At 42.8% G+C, this 16257-nt stretch overlaps 1 long non-coding RNA gene across 1 annotated transcript; it reads left to right on the forward strand.

Moving 5' to 3' along the window:
• The first annotated feature begins 1485 nt into the window (after window positions 1–1485).
• LOC115462342 lies at window positions 1486–16030 on the forward strand. Its single transcript, XR_003940826.1, has 3 exons — window positions 1486–1496; window positions 9035–9042; window positions 15766–16030. It is a non-coding gene; the product is annotated as an uncharacterized LOC115462342 (long non-coding RNA).
• Window positions 16031–16257: the final 227 nt, after the last annotated feature.

A 16257-nucleotide genomic window follows, 5' to 3' on the forward strand; every position in this document is an offset into this window, starting at 1 on the left:
ATGTTTTTAATTGGGATTTATTAATTGCCTTTATGAAGAGATTCACCCAAGGTGATGTTCAGTAGTTACAGTTTAACATCAGACTTATAATTTTGTTAACAGCATAACAATAATAAAATGAAGAAGTGTAGGCATAGCACAATGAAAGAGGAAAACTTGAAAGCAGCAAATTGAAACCTTGTAGGACTACAATGAAACAGGATTAAAAATACACACATTTAACAGCACTGAAATTCAAATAACAGGTATATAATACAATGTAAGCATAATAGTGATGGAATAGCTAATAAGCACTCCAGACAAATCAAAACTGGATGGCAAAATATATCACAATTTAAAAATGCAGGGCCCTGTTTACTAAGGTGAGCTAGCATTTTTAGCACATGCTAAAAATTAGCACACGCTAACACTAGAGACACTCATAGGAATATATGGGTGTCTCTAGCATTAGCACATGCTAAAAATGTTAGCGCGGCTTAGAAAACAAGGCCCTTATTTTGCTAACACTGCAATTAGAAGATAATCATAGGGAGGGACAGGCAAATCAAAGTCATAGACTTTTTAACCAACCCTTAATGGACTACTATCACCGGACATAAAAAAAAACTGGAAGCCCCGATGGTTCACCGCTGTGTTCAGCAGAATCATCTGTTTAATGATTTAAAATGCATCGTGTTGGACTAGTTGCTAACAAGTACATAAGTACATAAGTACATAAGTACATAAGTAGTGCCATACTGGGAAAGACCAAAGGTCCATCTAGCCCAGCATCCTGTCACCGACAGTGGCCAATCCAGGTCAAGGGCACCTGGCACGCTCCCCAAACGTAAAAACATTCCAGACAAGTTATACCTAAAAATGAGGAATTTTTCCAGTCCATTTAATAGCGGTCTATGGACTTGTCCTTTAGGAATCTATCTAACCCCTTTTTAAACTCCGTCAAGCTAACCGCCCGTACCACGTTCTCCGGCAATGAATTCCAGAGTCTAATTACACGTTGGGTGAAGAAAAATTTTCTCCGATTCGTTTTAAATTTACCACACTGTAGCTTCAACTCATGCCCTCGAGTCCTAGTATTTTTGGATAGCGTGAACAGTCGCTTCACATCCACCCGATCCATTCCACTCATTATTTTATACACTTCTATCATATCTCCCCTCAGCCGTCTCTTCTCCAAGCTGAAAAGCCCTAGCCTTCTCAGCCTCTCTTCATAGGAAAGTCGTCCCATCCCCACTATCATTTTCGTCGCCCTTCGCTGTACCTTTTCCAATTCTACTATATCTTTTTTGAGATACGGAGACCAGTACTGAACACAATACTCCAGGTGCGGTCGCACCATGGAGCGATACAACGGCATTATAACATCCGCACACCTGGACTCCATACCCTTCTTAATAACACCCAACATTCTATTCGCTTTCCTAGCCGCAGCAGCACACTGAGCAGAAGGTTTCAGCGTATCATCGACGACGACACCCAGATCCCTTTCTTGATCCGTAACTCCTAACGCGGAACCTTGCAAGACGTAGCTATAATTCGGGTTCCTCTTACCCACATGCATCACTTTGCACTTGTCAACATTGAACTTCATCTGCCACTTGCACGCCCATTCTCCCAGTCTCGCAAGGTCCTCCTGTAATCGTTCACATTCCTCCTGCGACTTGACGACCCTGAATAATTTTGTGTCATCGGCGAATTTAATTACCTCACTAGTTATTCCCATCTCTAGGTCATTTATAAATACATTAAAAAGCAACGGGCCCAGCACAGACCCCTGCGGGACCCCACTAACTACCCTCCTCCACTGAGAATACTGGCCACGCAATCCTACTCTCTGCTTCCTATCTTTCAACCAGTTCTTAATCCATAATAATACCCTACCTCCGATTCCATGACTCTGCAATTTCTTCAGGAGTCTTTCGTGCGGCACTTTGTCAAACGCCTTCTGAAAATCCAGATATACAATATCAACCGGCTCCCCATTGTCCACATGTTTGCTTACCCCCTCAAAAAAATGCATTAGATTGGTGAGGCAAGACTTCCCTTCACTAAATCCGTGCTGACTTTGTCTCATCAGTCCATGTTTTTGTATATGCTCTGCAATTTTATTCTTAATAATAGCCTCCACCATCTTGCCCGGCACCGACGTCAGACTCACCGGTCTATAATTTCCCGGATCTCCTCTGGAACCTTTCTTAAAAATCGGAGTAACATTGGCTACCCTCCAGTCTTCCGGTATTACACTCGATTTTAGGGACAGATTGCATATTTCTAACAGTAGCTCCGCAAGTTCATTTTTTAGTTCTATTAATACTCTGGGATGAATACCATCAGGTCCCGGTGATTTACTACTCTTCAGCTTGCTGAACTGACCCATTACATCCTCCAAGGTTACAGAGAATTTGTTTAGTTTCTCCGACTCCCCCGCTTCAAATATTCTTTCCGGCACCGGTGTCCCCCCCAAATCCTCCTCGGTGAAGACCGAAGCAAAGAATTCATTTAATTTCTCCGCTACGGCTTTGTCCTCCTTGATCGCCCCTTTAACACCATTTTCGTCCAGCGGCCCAACCGACTCTTTGGCCGGTTTCCTGCTTTTAATGTATCTAAAAAAGTTTTTACTATGTATTTTTGCTTCCAACGCTAATTTCTTCTCAAAGTCCTTTTTTGCCCTCCTTATCTCCGCTTTGCATTTGGCTTGGCATTCCTTATGATCTATCCTGTTACTTTCAGTTGGTTCTCTTCTCCACTTTCTGAAGGATTGTTTTTTGGCTCTAATGATTTCCTTTATCTTACTGTTTAGCCACGCCGGCTGACGTTTAGTCTTTTTTCCCTTTTTTCTAATACGTGGAATATATTTGTCCTGCAACCTGCAACAAGCAGAAGAGAAGATGTTTCTAGATTTGTTCATCAATGTGAACAGATATGGATATACAGGTTACAGACCATGTTTCCTGAAGGTATGAATGGTCCGATGGAGTGGGAAGCTTTTTACTGATATGGTGCTTGTTTTAAATTTGAGACTCCATTTTGGAAAAAGTTATTAGTTGAAACATTCCTCCTCCTGAAGCAGGATATTGAAACAAGGGAGGAGGCATTTAACTCTTGTTGGGGCTGTTTGATTGCTGCAACTTGGATTTGAACTTTCTTCAAGTATATTGCTACAACTATGAGCTAAATACCTTTTGGGTTAGTATAATTCATTTTCTCTGAATACATCTAATATTATTTGCTGTCAGTATGGTACAATAAACAGCTTACTGTTTTCTAATACAATCTGAGCCTTGTGTCTTACTCTCAGTATAAAGTATAGATGTAAGTGTGCATAATAATTGTGGACTGCAGGTTCAGATTGCGGGGAGAGGCAAGTTAGATTTATTTCCAGAATGCTAAAAATATGTTATTCCTCTCACCCACTGCCAACTCCATTTTAGATTTGGTGATAACAGGGACGTAGCCAGACCTCGAGTTGGGAGGGGGCCAGAGCCCAAGTTGGGGGAGCATATTTTGGTCCACTGCCGCACTCCCCCTCGCCGCCGCCCCCTCCACCTCGCCACCCCCCTCTGCTGCTGTTAACATATCTTGGGCTGGTGGGGGTCCCCAATCCCCACCAGCTGAAACACCGCTGCCACAAATACCTTGGCTGGTGGGGGTCCCGAACTTTCAGCAGCTGAAGCCTTTGTCCAGCGCTGGTCTCTGGTGTCGCTGCATTGCTCATGCTGCTCTTTCATCCCTTCACATCTGGCACACTCCTTTTAGTGAAACTGAGCATGCTCAATTTCACTAAAAGGAGCGTGTCGGACATGAGGGGAAGAGAGAGCAGGGCACACAATGCGGCGGTGCTGGAGACTAGTGCTCAACGAAGGCTTCAGCTGGTGGGGGTTGGGGACCTCCGCCAGCCAAACCAGGGGCCCAGAGCAAATTTGGGGGGAGCCAGGCCCCCGTGGCCCACATAGCTACACCACTGGGTGATAATATGTTTAGTCCCCAAAGACAATATAAACACTAGTCCTACCCAAGGATACCAGTTAGTCCATACACACAGCTCAGTTTCAATCATTGGTCAAAAAACCTCCATAGAAGTCCAAAAACATATCATTGTTGCTTCCTTCACAATACAAATCTGCCTTTGTGTGCCATTCAATTACAAATGTATATATATATATATTTTTTTTTGTTTAATTCTCACACTGCAATGTTACATGCAATACAAAGTCCTATAATTCCACAAAGGAACACAACTGTTTTTAAAAGCAGTTATAATGGTGCCAAACACTGGCACACGCGTGACCCAACAAACATAGGTGCACCATCAGAAGGGAGTACTCACTATCTGCAAATAGTGTTCACTCTTCCAAACAGTGCACACTCTTTGCCAAGAATGCACACTCTGAACGAGATTGCTCCCTAAACGAAAATGGAAGTCTAACCAAAGCAAAATGAACAATGCTGCACATGACCTGGGAAACAAAATGAAACAAACAGTTTTGGACTGCTCAGAACTAACTGTTCCCGCTAAGCTGAGCCAGAGTCTTCCAACTGCACTGCTTCCAGTGGGGGATGAGGCTTCAATATTATGTTTTCAGTTGCTAGAGACAGGCAGGTTCCCTGAAGTCCTGCGGAGCCTGCCTGTCCCTCACTATTGAAAATGTGATAGTGAAACAGCACCACCTGCTGGCAGGAGGTGGAGGACTCCCGCTCAGCTTAGAGTGAACAGTGCTGCTCATCCTTAGTTCTCACATCCTCTTGTATACATGTCCCTTCCCTCATCTAAACAAATGAACTATAGTGCCCTCTGGAACCTCAATGCATTGCAAGCAGTGTGCATTGGCCAGTAAACTTTCCAATAAAACCATACCTGATACCCTCACCTCCCACCATCTCATATAAGTATCCAAAGACAGCTCCCAAAATCCTCAAAAGTTTTGATTGGCTCAAAAACTCAGGCGAGTCCAAAACAGATTTCCTGTTTGACCACGCACAGGGCTATCATCAAGTTATTGCCTGAACATTTAGCTGTGCATATTGTTTAATGTTTTCCTCAATAGACTTGACCTTTTCTGTGCATTACATGTTGAAATTACGCTATAGTTATTCCGCTAGGTCAGCTTTGAGGATGAAGTTATATAAATTAATGGAAAAATAGATTGCAGCTACTCTTTATTTCTGAAGGATGAACCAGTCCTGGTTTTTTCGTCATGTTAAATGATAATGTGACAGTGCTGATACAGTTAACGCTTGCTTAGTAAGAGACATGAGTTGTAAAACTGAAAGGATCCGTCTAATTGAAAAGGTAAAATCCCAAGGCTATTATACTGAGAGCAATCAAACGTGAAAGAGAGAAGTGAGGCAAAAGTGCAGTGGTCTGAGCCAGACCGCAACCACGGGGTCTTCCTTTTAGAGGCTTCTTGTGGTTACTTCAGTCTATAACACAGAACTGTAACTATACTACTACTACTACTATAAATCATTTCTATAGCGCTACCAGTCGTACACAGCGCTTCACAATTTAACAAGAAGAAAGACAGTCCCTGCTCAAAAGAGCTTACAATCTAAATCAGGGCAGACAGACAGGACAAATAAGGGATAAGGGTAGGATAGACAGACAGATAGGACATAAGGGAAAGGGATTATTAAAGAGAGGAAGACAAGATAAGGTTACGAGCAGGTGACAGGTTAGGAATTAAAAGCAGCATCAAACAGGTAGGCCTTTAGCCCGGATTTGAAGGCGGCCAGGGATGGAGCTTGACGTAATGGCTCAGGGAGTCTATTCCAGGCATAAGGTGCGGCAAGATAAAAGGAACGGAGTCTGGAGTTAGCGATGGAGGAGAAGGGTACATATAAGAAGGGTTCTATAAGCACGTGGTAACAGCTAATCTGATGTTTTAGCTGTTAACATGCAGGAATTGCTGCATTGTGTGAACATGGAATGGAGTGGAGAATGGGCAGAGGTTGAAGGATGGGTTGAGACTGTACCTTACACATAATTAGCTGTTAGTGGAGCACTTAAGGCAGCACGGTGTACTGTCACCTCAGTAGGCATGGCTAGCTACATTATGTTATCTGCCATGAAGCTAATGTGCAGTGAAAAACTTTGCATTCTCTGTGAGGAAGGTGGTGGGAACACACCAACAGTTAACACAGAGGTTTAGCAGTTACGGCATATTAAATTTGGCAATGACTAGGCGGTAACTTCAAAACCTTGTCGACTCTAAAGAATAAGGCAGTTTTAGAAGCAGATTTCCCCTATGAAATTAAAAGGTATAGGCCGCTAGCTCTCAGTACCTCAATATTACTACTACTACTACTACTACTATTTAGCATTTCTATAGCGCTACAAGGCGTACGCAGCGCTGCACAAACATAGAAGAAAGACAGTCCCTGCTCAAAGAGCTTACAATCTAAGGGGGGCTATTTTCTGTAAGAGGGAAACACAAATTTCAAGTCTCTGGACAAGAAGCATCAATGTTTAAATCTTTACTTTGTGTGGGGGGGGGGGGGGGGGGACAGTCTTCACACAGTCTTGAGTTTCCTGAAGTACTTCTATGCTTCCAAAACAAAATAGATGACCAAAAATCTCACATAGGGGTCCTTTTACAAAGGCACACTACGTTTTAGCATGTGCTAAATGCTAGAGGCATCCATATATTCCTGAGTGTCTCTAGCGTTTAGCACATGCTTATTTTTAGCTTGCTAAAAACGCTAGCATGCCTTTGTAAAAGGACCCCGTGGTAATGTAAACCCCCTGGTGGCAGAGCAAGGTATTACAATGATGGTACCAAATATGTCAGTGTTTCCCCAAAATGACTCAACACCAACCAGGGAGTCTAACATTAAAAAGAAAATATTTTTTTATTATTTGAATTATATTTAAATGTTAATGAAATTTTACCAACTTGCAAATTTAACATATGTATTTCAATTACAGGTTTGCAACACAAATCAGTTTAGAAACATTGGGAGCATTTTCAGATAAGTATAAATATTAGGTACATAAATCATTTAAGCACATTCAATTTTACAAAACACTAGATTCTTTAAACTTTCTTTTCTCCTGTCTTTCAGATTTCCGGAGACCTTCAAGGATCTCAACATGTAAGTTTTCCTCTACTCTTTTTTTTCTTCTTTTAGTTATCTCTCACTTATTGTTCAGGTTTCCTTTACTATTTTCTCTTATGTGCACTTTTTAAAATAGTTTCAGTCACTTAGCTGCTCTCTTTGTTTTCTCTCTCTGGCTCTCTGGAATGGTGGGCGCCTTTTCTTTCAGGTGATGATCTCCAGCATCAACTTTCTTCCAGTCTTTCCCTAGTAACATGTTCTCACCAATAGAGCTCTCTCCCAACTGCCAGCCTGAGCTGTTTGTCACTCTCCTGAAAGTTCCATCAGCATGCGGAACACTCAGCGCATGCAGAAGCGGAGCCAGGTTGATAGCGCGGGGGGAGCGAAAGCGGCACGAGAGCAGACTTCCACTGGCACCGGCGCACATTTTCAATGCAACATATTGAGAAAAAAATAGGCGCAGGTGCCAGCAGAACTCTGTTTGGGGGAGCGGCCGCTCCCCTGGCGCCCCACCTAGCTACGCCACTGAGCGCATGCACACAGACCACTCACTGCACTGCTCACTGTCTCCACACCAGATCCAGAATGAGCCAGGTAATCTTTTAACATTTAACCCATAGGGTTACAGTAACTACAAATGTCAGTATTCTGCCCCATACACTGAAAGAAAAGAATTTAGCCAGTTAATACCTGAACTTAACCAGAGAAATCTTTTAGATATCAACCCCTATTATCTTTATATACCCCATACAAGTCACGTTTTACAGTTTAAGGGCAGGGCCTTAGACATACTGGGACCTAGGGCAGAAAGTTAGAAGGGGACCTCAAAGCATGCCAGTAGGCTTCTTCAGTTGACAGCAGGCTTAGGGCCCCCTATGGCATGAGGTCTCATGCAATAACTCTGGTTGAATTCCCCCCAACACCAGCTCAGATTAAGAGTGAATCACTGCCCCAGACTCAGCCCTGAACTACTATGCAAACTCCATGAAAATATATACAAAGTCAACCCTTCCTATATCCTCTCCAACAAGGTGGAATTGGGGCTCTTTCCCACTGAGAGGAGGATATACACTTCAAGTTCCTACTGAGAGGCAGTTTTACCACACATACTGTACACTCCTTTTGAGGCAATGAGATAGACCAGGGGTAGGCAACTCCGGTCCTCGAGAGCTGCAGGCAGGTCAGGTTTTCAGGATATCCACAATGAATATGCAGGAGATAGATTTGCATACCATGGAGGCAGTGCTTGAAAATCTATCTCCTGCATATTCATTGTGGATATCCTGAAAACCTGACCTGCCTGCGGCTCTCGAGGACCGAAGTTGCCTACCCCTGAGATAGACCACTCCCAGTTCGGTGTTCTGCACCACCAAATTTACTTTATAGTCACTTTAGGCAGATAACTCAATTGTTGATTTTTAAAGTGATGATAATAAAACATTTCCTGTATCACATCAAATTTACATTTACATCACCCAATTAGGTCTTTGAGAGCCCCCTTTTGTAATATTCTTTACGTTCCATCTTTTAAATTGGTCTATCTAGATGAGTATAGAAACTCAATCTTTTCTATTGCGGAACTGAAGCTCTGGAACTCCTTGCCTTTATGGGTAAGTGCTATGAAGAGTCTGACTGAATTTAAAAAGGCTTTGTTGTTCCAAAGAGCTTTTAATATTGTTTAGGATGAGAATTATTGACTGGACTGTTGTTACAGAAAGCAACTGTTCTGTTTTTATGTGAATCTGTCTTTGTATTTATGGATTGTGCATAAGATTGTGAATGTATGCTTTAATTTGCTTAGAATTGTAGATGAGTAGGCTAGAAATGGTATAAATAAATAACAGAGGTGACAAATATAGCACAAGCAGTAAGAAAACAATATTTACAAAGTCTCTGTTTCCTAACCTTACTACCTTTTCTCTATCAGTATTCTCACCTTACTTTCCTTTTTAATGGAAGTAATAACTTGTATAATTAGTTCAAAAGGTCTTTGTTGGAGGTGCTGAGGACCTCTGAGCCTCCAAAGCAGCGATTCATGTGGCTTGGTCCTAGCTGGATGTGAGATGGTTATGGTTTATTAATCTTGTTATACCGCATTTGCTGTGAACATAGCAATGCTGTGTACAAACTAAAAATTCAGGTAGAAAGGAACTCCAAATGTAATGGAAAAGGGAAAGAAGGGAAAAGGAGTCATCAACAATCATACACTAGTGCCATAGACAGCTGTCAATCAACCAGACAACCAATCAGGCAGGCACACAAGCAGGCTGAAGTCAACTCAATAAGACCAGGTCATATCCTAGCAACCACATCATGGTCTGCATCTCCACCAAAGGCCTTAGTAAACAGATACATTTTAAATTAAATTTTAAATTTGACGAAAGACAACTCCAGTCAAAAGTTAGCTGGAAGTGCATTCCAAAGGGATGGAACTGTACAATAAAATGTGTATTCTCTCATAAAGTCAAGTCTTGCAGAACAGATTGATGAGATATGTAAACGATGGTCAGAAAGAGACCGCAGAAGTCTGGGAGGGGGATAGGTAGTCAAAGCAGAGGATAAATAGGAAGGGGTCCCTGAATGGAGAATTTTGAACATAACAGTAATAATTTTGAATTGGATATGATAAGAAGTGGGTAACCAATGGTGCTGAACAAAAAGAGAGGTAATATGGTTGAATTTCCTAGCTTGAAATAGATGAAGGCTGAATTTTGTATGGACTGTAAACGAGGAGTAGTACCTGGGCAATACCAGACTAGACCATGTTACAATAATCCAAGCAAGAAAGTAATAGCGCCTAAAGCAAGATCATTTGGAAGGAGCTGTCTAGAAAGAAACACACCATACGAAACTGCCTTAGGACAATAAAACATGACTTTGTTAATGCAGCAACTTGAGGTATGAAAGATAATTCTTGGTCCAAAATTATTCCAAGGTATCTGTACTGCGTAATCAGTATGATTGGGGTGCCCTGGATCCTTGGCATCTGGAAGGGAAAATCTTGTTCCCAGTGATCCAACAAGTGACAGTTTTGGGTGGATTAAGGATTAATCATTTATTCTTAAACCAAAGAGAGATTTGATCAAGGCTTGCCTGAAGTGGAGTGAGATCAGGGAAGATGGAGTCAGTATAATAGATCAACAAAATACCCGGTGCTGGGCAGACTTCTAGGTCCAGAATCAGGATGGTTAAAGGACTGAGAAAAATGTTAAATAAGAGAGGAGCTACGATTGAGCCTTGAAACGTTATGCAGCAGAGGGGGTGGACTGATGATGCCAAGTGGGGAAAGGAAACAGCAAAAATCTATTAGTGAGAAAAGATGAAAACCATTTAAGGACATTACCAGAAATTCCTATGTCAGACAACTGTGAGATCAAGAGTGAGTGATTTATGAGGTCGAAAACTGCCAGCAAATTTAGTGATGCATGAATCGTTATTTTGCTATGATCACTTGCAGAATGTAGGTCATTGATCAGACCTGTCAGGACTGTTTCAATGCTATGCCTCTGGTGAAAGCCAGATTGGTGAGGAAGCAAAAGTTGGCCTGTTCCACAAACTGTGATAATTGATAAAAGACAATTCTCTCAGCTAGTTTTGATGCATGACAAAGATTAGAAATTGGGCAATAACTTGTGACTGAACAGGACTTTTCGAGATGGGTCGAAAGAGATCCTAAGTCTAATGTTTGAAAATTCTCCAGTGGAAAGACTGCTCATAATTACTAACATTGCCAAAGAGAGAAGGCCATGATGGGGTAGAGTGAGCCAGGCAAAAGGAATTGGGTCAAATGAGCATTAAGAACATAAGTGTTGCCATACTGGGACAGACCGAAGGTCAATCAAGCCCTGTTTCCAACAGGAGCCAATACAAGTACCTGGCAAGATCCTAGAACAGTAAAATAGATTTTATGCTGCTTATCCTAGAACTAAGCAGTGGATTTTCCCCAAGTCCATCTTAATAATGGCTTATGGACTATTTTTTAAGGAAGTTATCCAAACCTTTTTAAACTCTGCTAACCTAACTGCTTTTACCACATTCTCTGGCAATGAATTCCAGAGTTTAATTACACACTGAGTGAAGAAATATTTTCTCCGATTTGTTTTAAATTTACTACTTAACAGCTTCATTGCATGCCCCCTAGTCCTAGTATTTTTGGAAAGAGTAAACAAGCGGTTCACGTCCGCTCATTCCACTCCACTCAGTATTTTATAGACCTCTATCATATCTCCCCTCAGCCGTTTCTTCTCCAAGCAGAAGAGCCCTAGCCGCTTTAGTCGTCCCATCCCCATTATCATTTCGATGCCCTTCTCTGTACCTTTTCTAATTCTGCTATATCTTTCTTGAGATGCAGTAACCAGAATTGCACACAGTATTCAATGTGCTTATGGATAAGCAGATCTTATTTCTTCATCCTCTGGTGCTTTTCCAGGATTCTGTAGAGTTGATAGATGGTCCTGGGTGCCCTGTTGGAAATATACAACTATGCAGAGCTTCTCCCTTTCTCCTTTGCCCCATGAGTAGGTACAGGAGTGGGTGATGGATATGTAGAATGCCCTCCCGCAGGAGGTGGTGGAGATGAAAATGGTAATGGAATTCAAACGTGCATGGGATAAACACAAAGGAATCCTGTTTAGAAGGATTGGATCCACGGAATCTTAGCAGAGATTAGGTGGCAACGGCAGTAATTGGGAAGCGAAACCGGTGCTGGGCAGACTTCTATGGTCTATGCCATGATAGGGACTGAATAGATATGGATGGGCTGGAGTGTAAATTTTAAGGGAGTTCGACATTAGCTTCAGAACTTAGTACAAGAACAGTGCTGGGTAGACTTCTACGGCCTGTGCCCTGAGAATGGCAAGGACAAATCAAACTCGGGTATAAAGTATCACATACCATGTAAAATGAGTTTATCTTGTTGGGCAGACTGGATGGACCGTACAGGTCTTTATCTACTGTCATTTACTATATTACTATATGTTACTATGTTTCCACTGTCCCAGTAACAGTACAGAGAATAAGCTTCTGTTGTTACTGATAAGTACTCCAAGGTTTCTTCCAATTAGATATGCAGGTTAGGATAGAAAGAAACCTTTTATTTACATTTGCTGTAGCTAGTTGGTAAGGGCCATTGGGCTGGAAGGTCTTTTCCCTTACATTTAGGTCAGCGGCCATAGAGGCAGAAACCAAAGATCAGAATTTGAATAGTACTCAGGGTTGTATACCTCTGGCAAGTTCCTTCCAAAACTAATCTCCTCCCCTGACTATAATACCGGTCACAGGGGAAATTCCTCCTCTCTAGCAACCAATGATGTCATAGTAAAGAAAATGTATGTTATTCTAGTAGAGCCTCTAGGTGTCACTGCAGGTACACTTAAAGCAGGACCCTAGGGTCTTTACATGTGCTTGAGTTAAATTCCATTCAGTGGTGTACCTAGAGCAGGGCAGTGGGGGCGGTCCGCCCCAGGTGCACGCTGCAGGAGGGACGCAGGGAGCAGCTGTGTGGCTGTCGGCTCCGCTGGCTCCCTGCTCCCTTTCCTGTTACTTCCTGTTCCGGGGCAGAGGGAGCAGGGAACCGGCGGAGCTGACAGTTGCGCAGCTGCTGCCAACACCCAGCAGGCAAGAAGAATGGGGGCTTGGAGGTAATGCGCCGAGGGGGGTGTCGTGTTGCACCCAGAGGGGATGTCATGATGCACCCAGGGAGGATGGACAATGCTGCACCTGGGGGGGGGTTGCACAGTGGCGATCCACCCCGGGTGGCATCCGACCAAGGAACGCCACTGTTTCCATTCACCCCTCCCCCCCCCCCCCCCAATTTTTTTTAAATGTAAAAAGTGCAGAGATATCAAAGGTAGTCCACCCAAAAAGTAAGCTTTACCATCCTGAGATTGAAAGCCAAAGAATGAGAGTATTCAGGTGAAGTACCGGGGTATAAAACTGGGAGGACTCAAATGTCATTCTTTTAGCAAATGAAAAGAAGGTTAAAGAGGTTAGTGCTCTTCAGCTTGGAAAAGAGATGGTTGAGGGGGGATATGATTGAGGTCTACAAAATCCTGAGTGGTGTAGTACAGTGGCCTAGTCACACGTGGGCCTGGGTGGGCCAGGGCCCATCCACTTAGGACTTCAGCGGTAGCTGGTGGAGATCCCAAGCTCTACCAGCTGAAGACTTCCCCCTGACGGTAATGAAAACGCTGCTCTTCATGATACTGGCACCTGCGCATGTTCAGTTTTCAGCTCATGCCTGCTGCAAACTGCCAAGGTGGAAAGAAGCATTTTCCTGCCAGCTGAGATATCTTTTGGTGGAGGGGGGGGGGGGGGGAGAACATTTGGTGCCCACCCACCCAAAATCTGTTGTCTGGCTACGCCCCTGGTGTAGTATGGGTAAAAGTGAATCGATATTTTACTCTTTCAAAAAGTACAGACTAGAAGGCACTCAAGGAAGTTACATGGAAATATTTTTAAAATGAATAGGAGGAAATATTTTTTCACTCAATGAATAGTTAAGCTCTGTAACTCTTTGCCAGAGGGTGTGGTTATAGTGGTTAGCATATCTGGGTTTTAAAAAAGGTTTGGATAAGTTCCTGAAAGAAAAGTCCATAGTGTGTTATTGAGATAGGCATGGGGGAAACCACTGCTTGCCCTGGGACTGGTAGCATGGAAAGTTGCTGCTATTTGGGTTTCTGTCAGGTACTTGTGACCTGGATTGACCACACTTGGAAGCAGGATACTGGGCTAGATGGACCCTAGTATGGTTATTCTTATGTTCTTATATTATTTAAGTTTCCTTGATGCCTCTAAAAGGCAACACCCAGAGTGAAGGCAGTATGAGGACACTTGTCAAAGGGATTTACTTGGGTAAATTTCCCAGGCTGAAATCTGCCCTCTGCTCAGTAGCTAAAATCATGCTTGTAGGTTTCACAGCACATTTATATATAGCTGTGGGGGGGGGGGGGGGGGGGAGAGAACAGGGCAGGAGAAGATTGGGGAGGCAACGTATATATCAAATATGATTCTGAAATCTCTACTTGTATTTTGCTGCATGTACTTTCCAGTTGTAGGAAAGTAAGTTCACTTGCAGGTAGTGACAGGGTTAACTTCCTTGTGATTGTTTGAACTCTGGATACCTATGATACAACTACTGAAAAGCAGGTTCATTTGGCAATTGGAAATCTGGGAGTTGAGAGCTGCTGTTCAGAGAGAAAGCCAAGGTAAAGACTGAAGGTGTGGGAAAGACGGGCCTCTGCAAAACCACAGCAAAAAACTCCTGAATACACTGGGACTCAAGGAAGCAGGAGGACTTCAAAATGGAGAGCTGAGTTAAGCTGCCACAGGACTTCAACAGACAAAGGTTCCTCTGGGTCAAGAGTTGAGCTGCATACAGCCAGGAAAAACCAGACCAGACACAAGAAAAAAAAAATCTCAAATGGCACGACAGGTCCAAGATGACACTGTAGAGGAAAGACGCACCTCCAGGAACTCTGTCCCTGTGGGCTTCACTAACCCTGTCTGGCTCTCTACCCATGTTTACAATGGACAAGCGGAGAGGGAAGGTGAGGGAGTTTCCCTCGATCCCTGCCGCTGTAGCCCCAACGAGGCAAATGACGTGTTCCAGTTTGGGGTTGCTGTAGGCTTTCCACCGACTTCCTCCCCTTTGCTTAGTGCCGCCGTGTCAGCATCGGCCGGCAGCTTAGATGGAGCTTTCCTGAGCCCCATCGAGCGATCACCCCCCCCCCCCCCCCCCCGCAGCCTCAAAGTGAATTTGTCATTGATGAACCTGCTCCCCACACCTCAGCTGAGGTGGATGGGAGTGAGCAGAAAGGGAGTTCACCTTTGACTGTAATTGCTTCAGCCCCTGCAGTTTGCTTCAAAACTTTTTCTGTTGATACTGTCATAGGAGCTGGCTCTGTGGGTGCTTGAGCATCCCCAATATTGAGCAAACTCTTGTATTGTATCCAGGGAAGGGTAATGTCCAATGGGTTTAGCACCCTCAAACATTGTGAAAAGTTGGCTCCTATGGATACTGTAAGTACTCTAGATCAGGTTAGAATCTATCCTACTCCTGCTACTCAAATCCAGGAATTTGAAAAACCAGCCGCTGTGACTTCAGAAGCACTATTGGATATTGCATATGATATGCGCTCTTCTTTACGACCTCTACTTTTGGAGAACTGTAAGGATATTAAGACTATTTCTGAAGAGGTGCTGGTTCAGGCACAAGCCACTGTTCAGCAGTCCTCTATGTTGAATATTCTGGAATCAAAAGTTCAGACTTTAGAGAATTTGCGTTCAGTCTCGGTGAAAGATAAGAATTTCCTTCATTGTCGTTCGGGATACCTGGAAAATCAGGTTAGAAGATATAACTTGAGACTGCTCAATTTCCCTAAGTTGCCTTTAATTGCTCCTCATGATATAGTAAAGAAATTTGGTGGAGATTCTGGGGATGGCTAGCGATTCTTTATCCCCCATTTCATGGGCACGGTACATCTTAACCCAAGGAAGATCTTTAATAGAGTTTGTTAGTGCTCTGAGGGAGGATAACTTGAATCTGACTGCCTTTCTGGAATCCTCACTGGAAGCTGTTATTCAAAGGATCATGATGGTGGTTACTTTTGATTTGAAGCCAGACCGGAACGGTCTACTAAAACTTTCTTTTAGACATTTGGACTCACTGTTTTGGGGGTCAAAAGTACAGATTTTCCCTGACTTAGCAAGAGATACAAATGCGAAAAAAGGTTTTCCTGGCCTTTCGGGCTAGGGTACAAGCTCTAGGTGCTAATTTTTTCCTTAGATTCCCTTGTTTATGTTTTACTGTTCTTGAGGGTATACTGTATCAGTTTTTTGATCCTAAACAGTTGGTAGAATTTTTAGTTGCTAAAGAAGAAGTTTGAAGCTAGATACTAGTATAAAGTGGTATATCAAGCAATGTGAAATAAATAAATAACCTGTACACAAGCTGTTGGTAAGAGGCTGGGGAGGTGATCTGATTGGGACATTGTCTAACCTATGGTTTTATTTAATTCCTTTTGTTCAATTTCTATTTTTCTTAGATCTTTACATTTCTTTTTTTGTGAACAAATGTAAGGATGTATTATTATTGCCGTATAGTCATTGTGGTTTTCTTGGATTTCTGTTTATCTCATTTTTGATGGAGATATATTGTTTGAAAATGCAATAAAGATAAAGTAAAAATTAAAAAATCCCTAT

The sequence above is a fragment of the Microcaecilia unicolor genome, chromosome 2 (genome assembly GCF_901765095.1).
Source record: "Microcaecilia unicolor chromosome 2, aMicUni1.1, whole genome shotgun sequence".
Taxonomy (NCBI): Eukaryota; Metazoa; Chordata; class Amphibia; order Gymnophiona; family Siphonopidae; genus Microcaecilia; species Microcaecilia unicolor.